The sequence below is a fragment of the Antechinus flavipes genome, chromosome 2 (genome assembly GCF_016432865.1).
Source record: "Antechinus flavipes isolate AdamAnt ecotype Samford, QLD, Australia chromosome 2, AdamAnt_v2, whole genome shotgun sequence".
Taxonomy (NCBI): Eukaryota; Metazoa; Chordata; class Mammalia; order Dasyuromorphia; family Dasyuridae; genus Antechinus; species Antechinus flavipes.
In genome coordinates, this window is record NC_067399.1 from 110,081,301 (window position 1) to 110,103,914 (window position 22,614).

General features: G+C 35.4%; 1 pseudogene; it reads right to left on the reverse strand.

Annotated features, from left to right (window-relative positions):
- Positions 1-8,448: 8,448 nt before the first annotated feature.
- Positions 8,449-8,561, reverse strand: LOC127552563 (uncharacterized; annotated as a pseudogene).
- Between the last annotated feature and the right edge of the window lie 14,053 nt (positions 8,562-22,614).

Below are 22,614 nucleotides of genomic sequence, written 5' to 3' on the forward strand. Positions count from 1 at the left end.
GCAGACAGTCTTATACATGTTAAATATGTTATAGTATATCCTAGATAAAATATATGTGTATAGAACCATACAATTCTCTTGTTGCACAGGAAGAATTGGATTCAGAAGGTAAAAATAACCTGGGAAGAAAAACAAAAATGCAAACAGTTTATATTCATTTCCCGGTGTTCTTTCTCTGGGTGTAGCTGATTCTGCCCATCATTGATCAATTGGAACTGAGTTGGAGCAACTGGGTTGGATCTTCTCTTTGTAGAAGAAATCCACTTCCATCAGAATACATTTTCATACAATATCGTTGTTGAAGTATATAATGATCTCCTGGTCCTGCTCATTTCACTTAGCATCAGTTCATATAAGTCTCTCCAAGCCTCTCTGTATTCATCCTGCTGGTCATTTCTTATAGAACAATAATATTCCATAACATTCACTATATAAATGATTTTATAAATCTTCATAGACCTTCTTGCACTTTTTTTTATCTTATCCTCAAGATCTCAAAAGGGGGAGGAAGCACAGGGACTTTCTCAATTCAAAAGCTAGAAGGAGCTGGGGTAGAGGTCTAGCATCTTAGAAAATACTCAAGGAGCTCATGGGAGTTCCCTATTTTCACTCATGCTAAAGAGAGGAGAGTTCACCAACAATATTTCTGGAAATCAATCAATCAACAGATATTTACCTATTCTGTGCTAATACTATGCTGAATCCTGAGAATACATTTCAAAGAATGAAATAATCCCCCTCCCAAGGAGTTTATTTTCTAATGATGGAAACAATAAATATTACATGGATATATCATTCATATAAAGTTAATAAATGTAAATTCCTACAAAATGATTAAATAAAAAGTAGTTCAGGAAGGAGTACAGTAATAGTTGGAAGAATTAGGAGAGCACGCAAAAAATGGTGACTGAGTTGGATCTTTTTTTATTTTTAATTTGTGAAATAATATAAGTATTTCCATAACATAGTATAATAAAAAAGAGTATTACACATGAAGCTGCAAATCTATTATGTACAACCAGCTATTCCTTTTAAATATATAATAAAGTTATCATATAAATTACTTTTTTTCTCCTTGAATTTGAGGTGTCTCTGAGAGATTTGAAATGTCTAATAGGCAATTGGTGGTGTAGGATTGAAATTCAGGGGAGAGACTGAGGCTGAATGTATAGAAGTAGGAGCCATATATAGAGAGATGATAATTAAACAGATGAGAGTCAATGGATGAGTCTACCAGGAGAAAGAGGACATTTCCTAATTAGTATAATCAGATTCTAGCCTTCTATCAGAGTAGGGATATTTTTGGATATTGTCATACTTTGGATGATCTTGAGAGCAACCCTAAATCTAAGAGTTCATAGATCTGAGTTCTTAGAGAAAAAGAGGGAGTTTCTGAAGCTCATGTAGAAAGAAGAGCATCACTCACATGGTCTCTGTGATTACTGGGGGGGAAATGGACTAAAAGCACACTGTTGAAAAGCAGAAGACAGACTTTGCTCCCTATTTCTCATTATCAGAAATAATTTGGACAGTGCAGGTTGGATGGGAGATGGGTTACCTAACTAGCAGTTCCAAAATGTATTTATCTTACAAATGGAAAAAGCATTTATATTGCACCTACTATGTGCTAAGTAATTATCTCATTTGATCCTCACAACAATCTGTGAGGGAGGTGCTATTGTTTTCCCCATTATGTAATTCAAGAAAGTCAGGCAAATATAAGTTAAGTGCCTTGTCCTGGGTCACACAGCAAGTACATATTTGAGGCTGGATTTGAACTCAAGTCTTCCTCCTTGCAGGTCCAATATTCCATCTGCTGTAGCATCAGCTGCCAAAGGAAATCCAAACTAAAGAGTGATTGTGATGACCGCCTATTTTAAAATCAGCCGGAGTCAGGAATTCAGGTTAAGGAAAAATTCTCCATCTTTATTCTTTGCCGAGGGGATGGAAGACGACGATAGGAAGTGTGAGCAGCCGACACAAACCCGACCAGCAGCCTCTCTGCCTCTCTCCCTGCCTTTCTCTCCACCCACCAAAATTGTCTCTCCGTCATTTCCTATACAACACATCAAAACTTGCAGAGAGTGGGTGGGGCCATTTTTTCGCCAAGCATATATTAATAGAGTATCGTCTAATTGCTATTTACATGCTTGAGACCTCAGTGCATCAACTCCAGCTTCAGCCCATTACAAGTGATATTCTAAGTCTGGAAAAGACTATGTGGGACTCTCTGAGACAGCTAATGATTCAATAGTATGTCAAGCTGTTGACGCACTGGTGATCCCACACTTAACTGTTTTCTGAGTAAAGTTTAAAAGCTACTGTAGGTGTTTTTGGTCTGCTTAAGAGCTTTTCTGGACTCTTTTGTGCCTTCCACATTTTCTATGAGGTAAAGTAAAGGCTGTTCAGTGTTCAATATGCAATTAAAATTTTTTGTTCCTGTTAATTTTTCTAACATAGTTCTGATATCTAAATTTTATGTGATTCAATGGTTCAAACTTATAAGAATGTAACAATGATTTAGATATATAAGAACAAGAGCTATTCCCCAATATGTCAGTGGTCAAAGGATGTGAAAAAGCATTTTGTTAAAGAAGCAAAGCAGGCTTACACTATTATATTAAAACACACACACATACCCACACATACTCTAAATTGCTACAAATTAGATAAATATAAATTAAAATAACTGAAATTCTATCTCATGACACTTGCATTATCAAAGATGAAAGGAAAGGAAAATTATAATTGTGAAGGACTTCTGGAAAAAGTCCTATTCTGGAAAAACAGGCACTTCATTTGGCAGAGATGTGGAATCTTAGTGTATCATAAAAAATCTAAGGATTCAGAGAAATCTACAGTGATTTGGATGACTAATGCTGAGTGAACTAAGGAGAAAGGAAAACATTTGTTAATTGTCTCAAAACTAAGGTCAATGTAATTACCAACCATTATTCCAGAAGACTATGATGATTCATGCTTGCTCACTTTTATCTGAGTGATAATGGATAAGAGTGGCAGAAGGAAACATACATTTTCAGACACGACCAATTTTTTATTTGTTTTGCTTTACTATGTTTTGTTATTATTAGAGATGGTTTTGATGAGGGGAAGATAACCAGGATGTAGAGGGTAAATATATTTGCTGAGGCAATTGGGGTTAAGTGACTTGCCCAGGGTCACACAGCTAGGAAGTGTTAAGTGTCTGAGACCAGATTTGAACTCAAGTTATCCTGACTTCAGGGCTGGTGCTCTATCCACTGTACCACCTAACTACTCTGGTTATATTTCTTTTAAAAGAAGAAAGGTGAAGAAAATCAATGGAATATTTTTTTTAAATACTCAAAAGAGAACAGAAGACGATTCAGAAGGAGCCACAGCCAAGAAGATTTATGGTGAAAAAAAATGTTAAATTTAACATATTTTTTTTAAAACTGTGTATATTAGAATGTGCTGTATTCTAATTCTAAAACTGTATGTAATAAAAATTCAATGTATCATGTACAATCATCTTTTTCTAGTCTTTGTAAATGGAAATATTCATGTTTGTCAGATTCACACATAATAAATACAAATAAAAACATTTTTAAAAAGAAAAGAACTGGATGTTTAGCCTGGTGAAGAAAAGACTTTTATAGTTATTTTCAAGTATTTGAAGGGCTAGCCCTCAAAAAAAAAATTAGACTTTTTTTTGTTGATTTCAGAGGACAGAACAAGGAATCAAAGGTTGAAGTTACAAAGAGACAAATTTTGGGTTGATATACAGGAGAGAGCTATTCAAAAGTGGAATAAGCTACATAGTCAGATAATGGGTTCTCTTTCATTGAAGGTCTTCAAGCAAAGACTTGGATGACCACTTATTGGAGATATTAGAGAATTTATTCTTGATCATGTTTGGAATGAGTTCTCTTACAACGCTGAGATTTTCAGTCCAAGAAATCAGGAAAAGTTGCAGTGATTAAAGAATGATTAGTTATTCAGTAAACAAAACAAACAAACAAAAAAAGGATATTCCATGGACAATAATGACAACTGGTATTTATTTTAAGGTTTGCAAAGCATTCTACATATATCACCTCATTTGATTCTTAGAAGAATCCAATGTTTCTGCTCTATGATACCATATCTTAGCTATCTTCTCACTCTGCTTCTCTAGGCTCTTTCCCACTGGCAAGTTATTCCCAGAACCTAAAAGACCCAGACCAATCACCCCTCATCCTCTGAACTAAACCATGATACCCCTGAGAGAGTACCTTTTTCTACCCTCTCTTCCTCACTTTAAGCTCCTCTTTTATGCATTATCTACCCAATTAGAATGTAAGCTCCTTAAGGGCAGTATTGTTATTCTTCTTGTTTGTATGTGTTTGCTCAGAACACATTTTTTGCACAGTCTAGAATATATGTACAGTCATTTATTTAGTTCTGTCCAATTTTTTGTGACTTTGTTTAGTCTTTTTTTTTTTTTTTTTTTTTTTGGCAAAGATACTGAAGTTGTTTTGTCATTTCCTTCTCCAATGGATTAAGGCAAATAGGTTAAGTGACTTCTCCAGGGTCACAAAGATAACAAGGGTTTGGGGCTGGATTTGAACTCAGATTTTCCTGATGGCATTCTATTCAATGAAACCCCTGGCTACCTCTATGCTGCCTATCACATAGTTAGCACTTAGTAATTGCTTATTGTCTTGACTTTTTAACCAATCTAATTCATATACGCTTGGCCCATTATATTAGCTGAAATATTCCTTTCCTGTATGAAGGAAAATATTCTTAGAAGATAAATATATTTAGGGTGATGTGATATTATACATTAGATTTAAATGCTTGTAATCCCAATTTTGAGGAGTGAGAGAAAAATACATTTATTAGCAAGAAGGTGTTTTATAAGTATAAAAGTGCATTAGTTTATTCCTGGTAACTCCAGTTCCACATAACATAAAAGTTTCACCATATTGAAGTGGTGAAGTATTTTAGAAATCTATGTATGTGGCATTTTACTTTTCACAATTAAAGTCATGGAAATATGTTTTTAATATGCCATAATCTTTCATTGATTAAATCCATAGTTAGAGTTTGCAAGTGATGAAAGGAAATTCCCCTCCATGAATGACAAGACAGAAGGCTTATGAATACCAAATGGTCAGGTGGACATGAAAACTCTCTGGCCAAAGTGCTTATCATCTATGACTAACAGGACACCATTGTCCTTCCTAGACACAGATCCAAATGACCCTGGGCAAGGGTCAACTCTGTTCTGTCTGACATATTCCCCAGGGGTTAAGTGAGGAACTATAAAGACTCTCTGGAAAGGTTTGGAGTTCAGGTACGCTACTGTGCTGTGACCTCTCTTTTTTAGGAGAAGAACTGGAAGCATCCATTATCTGATGCCTTCCCTTACAGTCCCTGATCCCCTTGTGTTTGTGTGCTTTTCAAATATTGAAACGTCTCCCCTTTCCCCAACATTGCTATCTTATCAGATTGAAGAAGGCCGACTAAACTTTCTTTGTTGGTAGTTTTTGCCCTGTTTAAAACCTAGGAATACCCTTTAAAAGCTACAAGGGATTCCTAGAGATATGGAAAGATATAGATCAGAATGTCACTCATGTCCATTTCAGCCCAAGGGAACTCACAATTGGCACCAATAGCTGTAGGTCAGATCATCTATATTTTCAGTCCCTGTCTATAACTTTTCAGAAGATACAGGCTTGGCTCTCTTCTCTCCTCCAGTATTTCAGTCACATCTATCTTTTCCTCCTTTTCAATTTCTTTTTTTATAACTACTCCTTCCCTTGTGGGTTCATTGTTGCTCTTCTTCCTTGTTCCTTCTCTATCCAAAGACATTGGAAATCTCCAAGAAATACGCTTGAATTCTGAAAGAGATTGAATCCATGGAGAAATGTATTTTATTAGATCTTATTAGGAAGCCATTAACTCTACAAAAGCTCACAATAACCCCCTTAAATACAGCAAGTCTAACGTTCTATTTCTCTGTTTAGGGGAATTTTCTTTGATGCTTTGATACAGAAAGTCACTCACCAAGTATTTAGTATTCCCCTATTATGTGCTAGAAACTGTACTTGTATCAAGGATACAAAGAAAGGCAAAATAAACAAAAATTCTGGTCCCTGATCTCAAGAAACTCACAGAGATAATATGAGAATACATATATACAAACAAGATATAAATGGAAGAAATCAGAGAGAATCTTAGAGGAAGGCACTAAAGTTAAAAAGAACTGAGAAAGGTTTCTTCCAGAACTTTAGCTAAGACTTGACAAAAGCCAGGAAACCTATAGATAAAGAAGAGAAAAGAGAGAGTTCCAGGCATGAAGGATCACCAGTGAAAAAAGCCCAAAGTCAGAAGATGAAGTATTGTGCAAAGGAACAACAAAGAAGCTGGTGTCACAGAATAGGAGGAAGATGGAAATTAAAACCATAATGACTTACAAAGCTATGAAGAATAAAAAGAACAGACCCTCTCTCTCTTCCCCTCCCCCTGCTTCCCCTCACCATTAAGTCTGATAGTCCTATTTTCAGTTATTTGTTCAGCATAACTAAGTGCCCTCAATTTGTCCATTATTGCCAGAGCATCACATGACTCACCTAGCTGAGTGATCTCATCCACCACATAATGTCCAAGCTCTATTTCATGACTTTTAAAACCCTCAATAATCTAGTCCTGGCCAATGTATTTTGTATTATTTCTCAACACATGCTTTTCACCATAATCAAGATCATTCCCATTCTCATGCCTTTGAACCATAGGCAAAATGGAAAGTCTAATGAAATCCTTTCCACTATCATCCCCCCAAATATTAAGGCAGACTATTCCCTTCTTCATAGCTTTAATGGTTGGGAACTTTCCCTCCATATTAAAATGAAATCTGCTTCTTCTCAACTTCTACCTGTTGCTCCTGGTTCTACCCTTTGGTTCCAAGACAAATCCTGATTTCACCTCTGACACTTGATAAATCATATATATTGCTTGAACCATAATACTTTCATATTATATATTTTTGATTTAAAAATGATTTAGCTTGTTTTATATAATTTTCATTTCTGAATATTTCCCTTCCCCCATCTCTACTCAGCAAGTCATTTCTTATAAGAATGAAAAAGAAAGGAACAAAGTTCTGTAGAATTAACCCACATATCACCTGAGTATGATCAACTATAAACAATAGTTGCCCTGGTATCCTCATCCTAAATCCCCCCTTTTCCCTCCAGACTGAAAATCTCCACTTTTTTTTAAAACAGATCTTCATATGACATGAATGCAAGACTCTTCACCATTTAGAGTTACCTTCCTATGGATATTTCCTAACTTGTCAATTTCCTTCCTAAACTATGTAGCCCAAAATGAAAAGAGTCTAAACCCCCAATAAGCAATCTTTTCCAGGCAGAATATGTCAGGATGATGGATCATAATGACTTTACCCCTTAGACTACATATATTTTGTTTCTCTTTTAGAGATGTATATACAGTTCTATACCATAGCTATTTGTATAGGTGTCTTATCCCTTATTAATTTAACAATGTATACACGCAAACCAAAAACAGTACTCTAATTGTGATCCAAGGCAGGTTATAGTGAAATTATTATCATCTAGCCTTGCTGTCTCTCTAATTATAACCAAAAAACACATTCACTTTTTTCCCTGCCTTATTACTCTGCTGATTTGTATTGAGGTTACTACAAATTAAAATTTCTGGATATTTTTCAAATGAACAGTATTGTGTAGCTTTTCCATACAGATCTCATGACTTTAATTGTGAAAAGTAAAATGCCACATACATAGATTTCTAAAATACTTCACCACTTCAATATGGTGAAACTTTTATGTTATGTGGAACAAACAGCACATATTCCTTTGAAGCCAAGTAGATTAATTTTTTTTCAAAACAAAAAATTCTTCTAAAATAATATCATAAGGACAGAACAACAAAACTTTCTTCTCTTCCCCTATAAGCAACTACATGGTGCAGTGAATACAATGCTAGCAATGGAGTCTAAAAAACTTGAGTTCAAATCTGGTCTTAGACACTTAGTAGCTGTGTAACCTTGAGCAATCCACCTAACTTTTATTTGCCTGTTTCCTTATCTGTAAAAATGGAAATAATAATAGCATCCATTTCCAAGGATTATTGTGAGAATCAAATGAGATAAAGATTGTAAAATGCTTATTACAAAGACTGGCACATAGTAAACCCTATACAAATGTCAGCTATTATTATTATTATTATAAGCTTGAAGCACAATCTCCCACAAATATACACAGTATATACTTACCCTCATTTTCCTCTGTTAAATTTTATCTTATTATCATTCAACATTTTAGCCTGTTAAAATGTTCTGTATCCTAACTAAATGTCATCTGAAAATTTGATAAGTTAATGTCATTTATAAATTTGATAAATGTGATGTCTATGCCTCTGTCCAAGTCACTCGGAAAAAATATTAGATAGCAAATATTCCTTCAAAAATTTGCATGTCATCTCTGAACAGGGGCCATGCTAATCTTCTCTATATCATTCCAACTTTAGTATATATGCTGCTGAAGCAAGAACAAACAGCACATATTCCTAAGGAATTCCATTAGATATCTTTTCCCATATTGATATCAAAACAGTAAAGACTAATTTTTGGATCTGGCCATTTAGCCAATTCAAAATATACCTACCTAAGTACATTATTGTGTAGCCCACATCTTTGTATACCTTTTACAAGAATAACATGAGACACGTCAAATGCTTTCCTAAAATTCTGGTAAACAATATAGGAATAATTTCTCTTCTTTACTAGTCCAATAATCTTATAATCCTGTCAAAAAAGAAACAAGGTTTGTCTCAAATAACTTGTTTTTGATGAAGTTGTGCTAGCTTTTTGTGACCACTGCTTCCTTTTCTATATGTTCACTATTTAGCCATTTAATAAAATATGAAAGAAGTTTACAGAACAGAAAACAAGCTGATTGGATTTAAGATAGTTTGAAGACTTCGTTCTCTTTTCATTTTAAAAAATCAAAACATTTGAGCTCTTTCAGCCCTATGATATCTCTCATTTTCAATGATTTTTCAAAGATGACTAAAGATGGCTCAGAAATCATATCTATCTCTTCTTCCCACAAACTGAGAAGCAGAATATCTGAACCTATTGACTTGAGCTCACCAAGAGCAGCTAGATATTTTCTTATGATGTCCCTATTTATCTTGGGAATCAAGTCTTTATTAATGATTTTTATTCATTCTTTTTTTACTCTCAGAAATTACTCTCCCTGGCAAAGAAAACAAAGCAAAGTAAGAGTGGTGGCCCTATCTTTGTTTGCCCAATCTATTATCATTATTCCATCTATCTTGAGCAGCAGACCAGCCCCTTATTTGATCCTCCTCTTTCCTTGATATAAAAAAATAAGTTTTTTGTATCTTCTGTGAACAAAACATTGGTTTTTTTAGGTATAGGGATGAGGCATAAAAATTATCTGAGAATTTTCTATACTCACTCTAATCAACTAGATATTATACTTATCTATATTAATTTATCTTCCCTATTCAATTGCAAATCTATAATTAGTAATTCTTGTACCTTGGACAAGCAGGATATGAATAGTGTCCTCAGTAGATTGGGGAGAAATGATGGTATGGGTGAAATGGAGAAACTCATCCATTTATCTAACTTCCTATATTAACTTTGGGGTTTTTTGCAAACTAGGCACTAAACTTTACTGTTTCTATATTGTTGAAGGATTTCAACTACTGTCAGCCCCCTCTAAATTCAACATTCTTTAAATTTAGTGTCTTCAAATGATCTACTCTCTTAGGTAAGCTCCTTGAAGGCTGAAATTGCCTTTCAGCACCAAGGACAGCACTTTATACTGTTTATTAAATATTTATTTTATTAAAATTGTCCCCCCTTCTGTCTGCCTTTCTGTTAAAAAAAGGGGGGGGAGGATAAAAAGGATTAGCAAGAGGTAAGGAGATGGGCGATGGCTCAGGCAAGTTATCAGAGAGTGGTTATGAAGCTACCACTAGTACATGGCACTGTGGTGGATGCTATCAATAACATGTATTTATGACTCTCCCCCTGTGGAACCCTGGCACGTCCCAAACTTAATGGAAAACTGCAGTCAAAGGTCCAGGATGAGTACCAGATTAGGACCTTTGATGATACTAAAATGTGTCTTTTTTTAATAGCTCATATTATTCTAAGGTTAATTACATCCTGGTGAGCATATAATCTAAGGGACACTTGGGGAAAACCAACTTATGACCACATGGAGGCTAATGGCTCCTTCAAACAGGATAGAGACTACATTGTGTCGATAAAAGATAGACTTCTTTTTAACAATGGCATAATTGACCATAACAGTTCCTCTGGAGCACTGAAACAGAGTAGTAAAAATTTGTGCCTTTATTAGAAGTCACACACACACACAGAGGCACTTTGCCAGTCAGGATACTTCTATTGTTTTCCAGTTTTTAAATGTCCATAGCTTCCCTAGGTGGCAGTAAATGTTGTAGACCACCAAATTATCATTATTTTTTTTTCAACCAAGATAGCCTAAGGTTTTATTTTGTAGTGGGGTCATTTAAGGTTATGCTATAGTTATTATTTATCCTGGTATAAAGAAAGCTTAGGAGGGCCCTTGAAAACAGTGTCTAGTCCCATCTGGGCATAAAGTGAGTCCCTAGTAAATACTTGTTGACTAAAAATAGCCTTTGAGCCTAAGAAGGGTGATGGGGAGCTACTATTCTCCATCTCCACTGGAGACAGAGCAAGAAAGAAAATGCAGCAGGAGGAATTTAAGGAAAACTAAAAATCACCTCTCAGTCTCATCTATCAATTGACACTCTACCTAATTCACAGTGTTGTTAGTCGAGAACTAAAAACAGAATAGTAGATATGAAAGAATTTTGAAGAAAATATAAACCCAGAATATTATTATTATTAAATTTGGACTTAAGGAATACTTATTTACTCTATAAACAAGACAATAGAACACAATAGGAAAATAACTTCTGATTCATTCAGAAGAGGGTGATAGCCCTCAAATTTCTGACAAGTAATTTTATAGAACATGTTGCAGCTTACAAAAATTACTTTACATTCACAATTGCATTCAATCTTCACAAGATCCCTGTGAGAGAGAACAAGTTTTGTTATTTCCATTCTCTTTCCCCTTCCCTTTTGGACTATATCTATGCTTCCACTGGTATAGGAAACATTCAATGAGGAAGCTTCCTCTTCTTATGTAGGTCCACACCTGCTCTGCAATTTATAGACTTACAGAATTGTCCTGGCTACTTGGAGTTCAAGTGACTTGCCTAGGATCACATGTCTAGAATGATAGAGGCAGAGCTTGAACTTAGATCTTCCCAATCCAAGTTCTATTCAGTATATCACACTTGCCCATTTTACAAATGAGAAAATAGAAGCTCAGGAAGGTTTATCTCGTTTGTGAGTGACAGTGAGGACTCTACCCCAGATCCTGAAACTCCAAATCCAGTCCTTCTGATTCCCTTTTGCAAACAGCCAACCATGATGAAATCATGGCAGGCTTAATTCAAGTGGCAACAAATCTATCACCAGGGTTTTCTGTGAGCATAAAGGGGTATCCTGGGAGCAGAAGGAAGAATATCTCACTTCATCTATTTTATTTCCCCAGTTCCTATTATTCATCCTAGAGAAGTGTAGATAAGTTAAACAATGCACACACAACACTGACCATCTGAAGTCAGTCTCTAGGCAGTTCTTTGGCAGTTCCATCTGCATCTATACAAGAGTAATGTTTTCATGGTGTCATTGGGTAACATCAGTCCTGTTGGGTGCAAACTTCAAAAGCAAGTAATCAAAGTGTTTACCTGATGAATGAAGGGCATGGTGGGGGTTGGAGAGTGGGAAATGGCAATTTCATTTCAAATATATCTACGACTTCTCATTAGGCCATGAAACTTGCAGGTATTAATCATCAAAATAAATGTTCCCTGCCCTTAGGTGCGCTCCAGCATCACACAAGAGAAATGACCAGCCCAGCTCATCCTCTCATCAAATCACTGAAGATGAAATGAATTTTAAAACAATATCCCAGGTGGATTACACATTTAGCTACTTAACAGGGGACTTTGCCGGGACCCTCATTTATTATTTTGAAAAGCAAAGCCAGTTACTGCCAATAATTAAGTACAGCTTTGTCCTGGTTGCTGTTATTTTATAGGCTTTAAAACCCTAGATTCCGTGGCTAATAGCCAGCCTCCCTATTGTATCTTGAACTTGGCTTTGAAAAAACTTCTGATAGTTTCCCACTGAGCCAAAAATAAAGTTAGTGATCTCCTTTTCAGCAAAGGTCAGGCAATCCATTATTCTGCCATATTATAAAGTAAAATAAAAGACAGAAACACTAGGATTTAATTTTGGCTGTTTTCTCTTTTGCGATTAGGTTAAGTGACCGAGATGCTAAAAGCCTCATATCTTGTAAAATCATGTGCCTCCCTCTGTCTGCTATTTTGGACTGGTTTGGCTGCAAGTTGCATTCTGAAAGGCATTTAATAGGAGTCTAAAGTGTACAGAGACATCTCATGTGTCTTATAAGAGGAGGCACACTTTCATATCGAAAATGGCTTTAAAATGTCTTTCTTCCTCCAGAGATGTTCTAAAGGCAGAATTAGAGTGTTAACCTAAACAATAGATCTGCATTTCAAGCATTAATTTCCAGCTTAAAAGAGGAAAATCCCAATTACTTACAGAATAGGTCAAAATGTTGATTTCTCATAGCCAGAGCCCTAGAAAGGAATGTCTGAAACATAGAGAACTATTTTATTAGTAAAATAGAGAAAGGGGAAAAGGTAATGTTGGTTTAAGGATTATTGTATTCCCTATACTATACCCAGGACTGATCTTATACATATAGTATAATTACACAGATATCAGGAAAGTCCTAATATTCTTCCAAAGACCACTGTATTTGTTCAAATTTGAAATCCCACTTCTGTTTTTACATTACCTAGATTTCCCATCCCTACCCTCTCCATATTTCTATATATCTCTCCCTGCTCCCTTCCAGGGTTCTATCTCCTTTTTTTTAAGGGAGGAAGAAGAGAAAAGATTCAAGAAAACTGATTAATACATTGAAAAAAAATCTGACCTTATATGCAATGTTCTACATCTATGAACCTTCCCTTCTCCAGAGCCAACTTTGTTATTTATAATTTTGCATTTTTATTGTTATTTGATTGTTGCTCTTTCTATTTACATTGTTGTAGTCATTGCATATATTGTTATCTTTGCTTTGCTTACTTCTCTTGCATCATGTCTTTCCATGTTTCTTTCATGTTTCTTAAAACAAAGCTTCTTAAATTATAGGTTGCAACCCCTTATGAGATCATGAAACTGAATGTGGGGGTCATGAAATTATGACTTATTATCAGTAAATGTTTGATTTGTATACTTATTTTATATACTTATATCCTGGAGTCATGTCAAAATTTCTTGGGCAAAAAGGGGTTATGAGTGGAAAAAGTTTAAGAAGCCCTGTCTCAGAGCACAGTAATAGTTTATTACATCCACATATTATCATGTGTTTAGATATTCCTCCAATAGATCTACACCTACGTTGTTTCTAGTTCTTTGCTAATACAAAAAGTGGTGCTATAAATATTTTGTCAATGATCTCTGTAAGATATATGACTGGCAGTGGCATATCTGGGTCAAAGGGTATAGATATTTTGGCCACCTTATTTAAATAGTTCCAAATGGCCTTCCAGAATTATTGCACTAATGCACACCTCTTTCAGCAAGATATCAGTGTGCCTGTTTTGTCACACACATACCCCAACACAGACAATTTCTATTTTTTCATCGTTTTTACTTTTTCTTAGACACCTTCTAGCTGTATGACCCTAAGAAAACACTTACTCTGACTCAGTTTCTTCATCTGTAAAAACAAAAATATAGCAATATTGTTGGAAAGATAAAATGATATAATAATTGTAAAACACTATGTGAACCTTAAAGCAATATATAAACAGTATTATTATAATAATTGTTTTTAATATTGCTAGATGTGAGATGAGACCTCAGGGTTGTTTTGATTTGCCTTTCTCTTGTTTTTGTGTGTGTGTGTGTGATTTGGAATATTTCCTCTTTTGATTTGTTAATAGGTTATAATTCTTCTTTTGAAAATTAGTCAAATCCTTTAACCATTTATCTATTGGTGAATGACTATTGTTCACATGTGTTTCTACTATTTGTCTACATATTGTCAATATCCAAACCTTCTCTTGAGAATTTGTCACAAATATTTTTTCTTAGTCAGTCATAAGAATTTATAATAATCTGGAGGAAAATCATACATATACAAATATATCAATACAAAATACACAAAGTAAACAATTTTTGAGAGATGCAAACACTTAGCAGATACAAATAGAAGATGGGGTTTGAGCTGAACACCAGAGTCCTAAAGACAAAGGTGAAGAGATTATATTCTAGGCATGGGAGACAGGCACAGGAGTTGTGTTTAAAGATGTAAAGGAGAAACTGAGATATCAAGCATGGGTAATAGCCAGTAGGCCAACATAACAAGAATGCAGACTTTATAGTGGTAATGGTTGGTGGGAAGCAGAGTGTAATAGGAATATAATGGTATGGTAGGAAGGAATCATGTTATGTAGCGCCGTAGGTGCCAAAGTGAGGAATTTGTAGAGAGCTATTGAAGTTTTTTGACAAGATAGTAATATAGCCAGACCATTAATATAAATTGGGCTGCTAAATGGAGGATAGATTGGAAAAACAACAAATTAAATGTAAGGAAATTAATTAAGAAGTTATTGTAAGAGTCCAGGCAAAAAGTTATATCTACAGCAGATGGAGATAGGGATGGATTAAGAGATGTTGTGGAAATAGAAAAATGCAAGACTTGGCAAACTTTGAATATGGGAGATAAGAGAAAGAGAAGAGTCAAGGATGACACCAAAGTTAAGAACCTGGGTGACTAGAAGGATGGTGACAATTTATGGATTTAGTAGAGGGATGAGTTTTGTGGGAAAGTGAATTTATTCTGTTTTGTACATGTTAATTCTGAAATGCCTGTGAGATAACATACTAGAAACATCCAATAGGTATTTGGTGATATAAGACTGAAATTCAGCAGAGAAACTCAGGCTATATATTTCTTGAAATCATAATTGAACCTATAGCAGTTGGTGAAGTCCCTGAAAAGGATGTAAATAAAGGGAAACAAAAGGAACCACATAGTTAGGGGATGGGACATGCAGAATCCAGCAGAGGAGACTGAATTGTAATTAGAGCTATAAGAAAACAACAAGGAGAGAGCACTGAAACAAAAACTAAAAGAAGAAAAAGAAAGGGTATATAGAAAGGAAAATGATGAACAATGTCAGATGTTCAAAAAAAATAGTCAAAAAGAATGAGGACTGAGAAAGGGGCATTAGGCTCAACAATGAAGATCTCATTGGTGCTTCTGGAGAGAACAATTTCAGTTAAATGATAAGGTCAGAAGCTAATAAGGTATATGAAGGAATGAAATGGAAGCAATAAGTGTAGATGATTTAAACTTTTTTTTTAAATACTGATTATGAAGGGGAAGAGAATTTAAGGACATAATCAGGTCAAATGATTTATTTATATATTTTAAGGATGAAGGAACCCTAAATGGATGTACTTGTAGGCAGTAGAGAAAGAAACACACTTTAGCTAAAGATGGACAAGAAGGAGAACAATTTATGGGATAACTTGTCAAAGGAGACAGAAGAAGATAGGATCAAGTTTACAAGTAGAGATGCTGTTCTACCTATCTCCTTTTCTCAAAATACACATTTTTGGACCTGTTGCTCACTTCTGTGTTTCATTATACTCTCCCTATCTCCCTGGCCTGATTGGTTTACCTCTGCCAGCTTTGTTAGCTTTGATTCTGGTATTCCCTTTACTCTTTTGCATCAGTATTTAAATCACTTTCACCCCCTTCCTTTTCCCTATTGAAGGCAAGAATAGATGGCAAATGCAATGTAAAGATCTGAGAAACTATTTTGTCCTGGTATAGAAAAGATAGAATAATTATTAAATGATTATGGGAATCCATTTTAGGGAACTGGGAGGGCAGAGAAGAATTGAGGAGAAAAAGGAAAATAGTAAAATGGAGAAAGGCTTCTGGAAAGAAAGCCAAATTCAATTTAAAAACATTCATAATATGCATGTTACATTTTTTACTTAATAATATTTTATTTTTCTTCAATTACAAGTAAATCTAGCTTTTAACATTCATCTTTGTAAGATTTTAAGTGCCACGTTTTTTACCTCTCCCACTATTACCTCTCCCATTCCCAACATAGCAAGCAATATGATATAGGGTATACATGTGCAATCATTTTAAACATATTTCTAAATTAGTCATGCTGTGAAAGAAAAATCAGAACAAAAGAGAAAAACCATAAAAAAAGGGAAAAAAACCAACAACAACAAAAGAAAAAATTGAATGCTTTGATTCACATTCAGTCTCCATAAATCTTTCTCGGAATGGAGATAGCATTTTCCAATCCAAGTTTATTGGAATTATCTTAGATCACTGGATTGCTGAGAAGCTAAGTCTATCATAATCGGTCACCACTCAATCTTGCTATTATTATGTATAATGTTCTGTGACTGCTCACTTCACTCAGCATCAGTTTATATAAATCTTTCTAAGCTTTTCTTAAATCAGCTTGCTCAACATTTCTTATAGAATAATAGTCCATTACATTCATATATCACAACTTTTTCAGCCTTTCCCTAACTGATGAATTTCCAATCAATTTTCTTTTTTTTTTTTTAAATAACTTTTTATTGACAGAACCCATGCCAGGGTAATTTTTTACAACATTATCCCTTGCATTCACTTCTGTTCTGATTTTTCTCCTCCCTCTCTTTACCCCCTCCCCCAGATGGCAAGCAGTCCTTTACATGTTGAATAGATTACAGTATATCCTAGATACAATATATATGTGCAGAACCGAACAGTTTTCTTGTTGCACAGGGAGAATTGGATTCAGAAGGTATAAATAACCCGGGAAGAAAAATAAACATGCAAGCAGTTTATATTCATTTCCCAGTGTTCTTTCTTTGGGTGTAGCTGCTTCTGTCCATCCTTGATTAATTGAAACTGAATTAGCTCTCTTTATCAAAGAGATCCACTTCCATCAGAATACATCCTCAAACAGTATCATTGTTGAGGTATATAATGATTTCCTGGTTCTGCTCGTTTCACTTAGCATCAGTTCATGTAAGTCTCGCCAGTCCTCTCTGTATTTATCCTGCTGGTCATTCCTTACAGAACAATAATATTCCATAACGTTCATATACCACAATTTACTCAACCATTCTCCAATTGATGGGCATCCATTCATTTTCCAGCTTCTAGCCACTACAAACAAGGCTGTCACAAACATTTTGGCACATACAGGTCCCTCTTCCTCTTTTAGTATCTCTTTGGGGTATAAGCCCAGTAGAAACACTGCTGGATCAAAGGGTATGCACAGTTTGATAACTTTTTGAGCATAGTTCCAAATCCAATCAATTTTCAATGTCTTGTCACCATAAAAAGAGCTGCTACAAACATTTTTGTATTTATGGATTCTTTTCCCTCTTTTATGATCTCTTTGGGATACAGACCTGGTGTTCTCACTGCTGAATCAAGGGGTACGTATAGCATGTTCCATTTAAGGTAAGGTGCTAGGAGGTAGAGAAATAGATGAAAGCTGACTTATTGTGCTTCTCAAAGCTCTCATATTCTAATAGGAAGGATATTATGTATACACAAATGCACATACAAATTAGAATATGAGAACAAAGGAAAGATGCAACTAAAGTGATCCAGATTCTAAAACCAAAAGATCTAATTAAAATAAATTCAATGTTTATTAAATGTCTGCTTTATAGAAGAATGTATTCTGAGTGTGGAGATAAAATATAACCACCTCTGTTCATAAGAGGTATATTCATTCTATTGGTGATCAAGGCAGGCAAAATATGATAAACACAAATGTGGAGTATAAGATGGAAGATGGGAAGGAAAATCTAGACAAAATTTCAAAAACTTGCATAGGGAGAATACTTTTTCAGCTGGAAGGAATTAAAGAACATTTTACAGAAGGGGCACCTAAGCTGAGTCTTGAAGAAAAAGGATTCTGAGAGAGGGAGAGACATTTGTTGTAGATACAGAATCAGTAATATATAGGTGTCTTTGGATCTGGCAGCACTTTCTTCCTTATGTTGTTGATTTTCTCATAATCCTTTTTCTTTCACCTTCAGGTTTCTATAGTAAAAAACCCCTTCTTGTTGAGGTGCCTTGAACGGATCATTGATATGGAGACTTTTGGTGATATCTTTCCTGCAGGTGGCCTTGGACTCTGTCAGATGAATAGCTTAAAGAAATTATTTTTGAGGTAGAAAGCTGAACCTTGCCTGAGGCTTGCTATAAGTGAAGGCAAAATCCTCCATATTGGTACTGATTTTCTCTGGTTTCATAGCTTCCCTCATTAGGTTGAAGAGGGTGGTGGGGAAGGCTCTAAACTTTGAAACAGAATCTAATTTAGGAGAGTTATCTGCAATGTGGAATTGTCTCTGCTGTAACTTCAGCCCATAGACCCTAGATTTCAGTTTGGAAGGAACCTCAGAGGCCATCCAGTCTAATTTCCTTCGTTTATAAGAAAAGGCAAGCAAGGCCCAATGAGATTAAGTTATTTACCCAAGATCATAAGTATTTAGTGACTGAGATGAATTCCCTCAAAACAACAATAACAACAAAAACCCAACACTTTGCTATGAGTGGTATAAATAAGATTTTAAAAAAATATAATCATAAAAACAGGAGTAAAGAAATTCTAAAGATTATCAGAGCAAAAGTTAGGGATAAACAGAAGACAGTCCAATCACATTAGTACAGTAGTTTGGAGGGGGAAAAAAGGATACCCTTGTTGTCTGGTGTTTTTATAATTAGAACCAGTTGTGGAAGTGTCTGTGACTCCTAATGGAGAAAAAAGCAAAGATCCCTCTAAATTTTGGTGCTTGGAGTGGAGAGGTAAATACTTGCCCTACACTAGTTCTGACTCTGGCAATATGAAATAAGGTTCAAAAATTAAATTGGAGACAAAAGGCAGAAGTGCTTAAATGTCAGGCAGAGACATTTATATTTTATCATAGAACAAAAGGAAGCCATTGAAAGCCTTTAAGTAAGAGAGTTAATAATATGGTCACTATGTTCCTATATGCTTCAATTGTGTGCTAAGAAAATTCAAGAAAAGAGAAAACAGTTTCATCTGGAAATATTAGAGAAGACTTCATAGAAGCTGAGAATTGGAATGGACCTTCTGGCCTAAACCATACACCCAAGGAATTTCTAACAAGTAGTTGTCCAGTCTTTGCTTGAAGACTTTCAAGGGGGTACCTTGTAAAGGAAGTGAACTGGGATTTGATGGAAAGGAAAGATTTCAGTAAAGGGAGATGGCAGAATGGAGCATAAAATTAGGGTAATGTGTAGCTTAGCAGGAGGATGAAAGGGGATAATACAAAATAAAGGTGGAAGGCCAAGGAGTTTGTATTTTATGCTAATGGTACTTTACATAGAATATTTTATTTGATCTTCACATCACTATAACAGACACATATATTTGTATGTGTGTATCTTATACATATGTATAATCTAGGTATATGTATCTATTTGTATATAATATGTATTTATTTGTCCTAACAAATGTTATTCCATTGGCACAAGGAGCTTTGAGTAAAGAAAGTGAGAAAATTTCCCCCAATAAGACAGACAGCAATTGCTTTGCTCTCTATAGTCTTAGAAACTTGCCTGGACACTAAGAATTATGAGATACAGCTCATATGCATTAGGTGTATATCAAAGGCTAGACTTGTACCCAATTTTCTTGGCCCCAAAGCCAGACTTTCTACCCCACTGCTTTTTCAGCTAAACATAGGTTACCTTTATTTTAGATGAGAAAATTGAGGTCCAGAAAGTTTAAATACTGATCTTATGTCCTGTGCTGGTTAGTGACAGAGCCAGATCTTTGCTACCCCAGAAACACCCAAGAAAATGGAGCAATGCAGACAGTGACGAAGGTGGACCTTGCCCATGGATCAGCCCATGGATCACTAATCACTTAACATGGGGATAGGCTAGAATGACAGGTATCTCATGTCAGCAGAGCAGAACATGGACTTTTTAGATGAATAGTATACTAGCAACACTGAGAAGCCCATATACTGACAATGCTAAATGCCTTGGCAAAGCACAAAGAAAACTTGGATGCTGGAACCCTATCAGTGGAAAAAATATAATAGTTAATCCTCAGGGTTCTTTCTTTCTGTTCTAACTTTAACTAAGGGAAAAAGTTTAGCCCTATTAAAACTATTATCTGTTCCTAAATTGCATCGTATATAAAATGTAAATGTGATCACACCACACTTAAATTATTATAACAATGCACCATTCTGTTTTCCTCCCCTTGACATTTATAAAATTCATTTGGAAGAGTGGGATCTACCTTACAGAGATTAGTGATAAATCATGTATTTTTAATGAATATCAATAGGAGAAACCCCATGACATAGCCCACCATCTAATTTGATTAAACTGTGCTTAAGGCAACACTACCTCTCTGGCTAGGGAATAGTACTGTAATGACTTTGTGAGTATTATTGCAGGCTGTTTTAATGATTTAATGAACTGCCTCTATATTTAGTTCAATAGCCTTAAAATGATTAGTGTTTAAGAAAAATTAGCTCACTTTGATTTGATTCTATTTGATGGTAAGTTTAAATAACCTAACCCTTCAAAACACAGTGGAAAAAAAATCTTAGAATCACAGCCAGCTAACTGCTAGAAAACATTATGACCATCATTAATAACAGTTCATTTATGTTTAGCTACAGAATCCGGCCTGACGTGCTCATCCAAGGAGATGGGGCTGAGGGAACCTGCACAAAGTCCCCCTAGTGTTTTCTTGTGAAAAGGGGGGAGGTAACAAGGGTTTCTTCCTGCTTCATATGTTGGGACAAGGACTTTAGACCTATGGGATCCAACATGTGGGTTGAAGGTCCAAAAGTGGCTTTCATTCCAAGCGGAGGAGGATCCAAAATTTCCCAAAGGGGAAAGAGGAAAAAATTGGAGTGAGGATTTGTGTAGAGCCCTCCTGCTGTGCCCTGGGCAGCCAGAAGGATTAGAAATGGCTGGTGTAATAGCAGGACATTAAAGACTACGCAGGACAAGTTAAAGCAAGGTTTTCTGCCAAAAGGTCCAGTGTGGGGACTTAAACAAAAAAGGTAAGGCATCTGGAAATGTCCTCTGCCACAAAGCCCAAACCAAGATTTGAAGCATAAATATCATGGGAGAGGATTTAATATGCAAACAGTTGAGAGTGCCTGTTTGTAATGTTCCATTTGGTAACCAGTGTGCCTCCCATCCCAATCACAGAAAATAAATGTAGTTTTATGAGAAGCTGGTACCTGAAAGAATACAAGCCAACTTCATCATTAAAAAGCATTTCTTTCTTCCAAGTTATGTGGATGCCTTCATGCAGAGGAATTAATTCTAATGGAAATTATTCACAAGTTGAGAAGTTGGTTTAACCCTGAACTTTTAACATCCGTCATAATAACTGGCATGTTAAGTGTATTTTGAGGATAGAAATGGGAAGGGAGAAAGAGAGTCATAGAAGAGACACCATAGAAGTGTCTTAGGGAGGAAAAAAACCCTACTTCACTCTCTTACCACAGTCCACTATTATCCCAATCCTGTTCCTGTGGGTTTCTGGCAAGGCAAGATATAGAGTTATAATGAGGTAGGGGAAAGAGAAATTAAAATTTAAAGAAGATCTAGATTCAAATCTCAGCTCTGTCAATTCTTAGCTGAAGTGTCTGAGGAATAGATGATGCAGCAAATATAGTTGTTAGATCTGGCACGGAGAATACCTGCATTCAAATCCATCCCCAGATGCTTACTAGCCTTATGGACCTGAGTAAGTCACTTTGCCACCACCACACTTCATCTCAGTTTCTTTATCTGCAGAATGGAGAAAATAATTTATCTATCTTCAAGGGTTATTGAGAGGATTAAATGACAGACTAATTATAAAGCATTTTGCTGACCTTAAATCACTAGACTAATGAAAACTATTATTGTTATTTATTATTATCATAATTATTATCTTGCTACTTTGGGCAAATCATAACCACTCTGTACCTCAATTTTCTAATTTGTAAAATTAGAGAATTAGACTAGCGGACCTCTGAGGGTTTTTCTAAGTTCAATTTAATGATCCTGTAGTTTAGGTTGAAGCCCATCCCCTCAATGTTGGTATTTTGCCCAAGGAAGAGAGTGTGTGATACAATTAAATAGAACCATTTTTAAAGAAAGAGGAAGGAATAAGTTTTTATTAAGCACCAGTACGTTAGCCACTGTGCTAAGTGCTATACAAATTTATCTGAATTACCTCAACTTTCAATTGCATAAATCCTACATGAAGATTAATCCTTATTACAACATAACATAACTTAGACACATTTTATAAGATCCCTATAGACTGAAAAGATCAAGTCTTTCCCTTTCCCTTTTTCAGCATCAC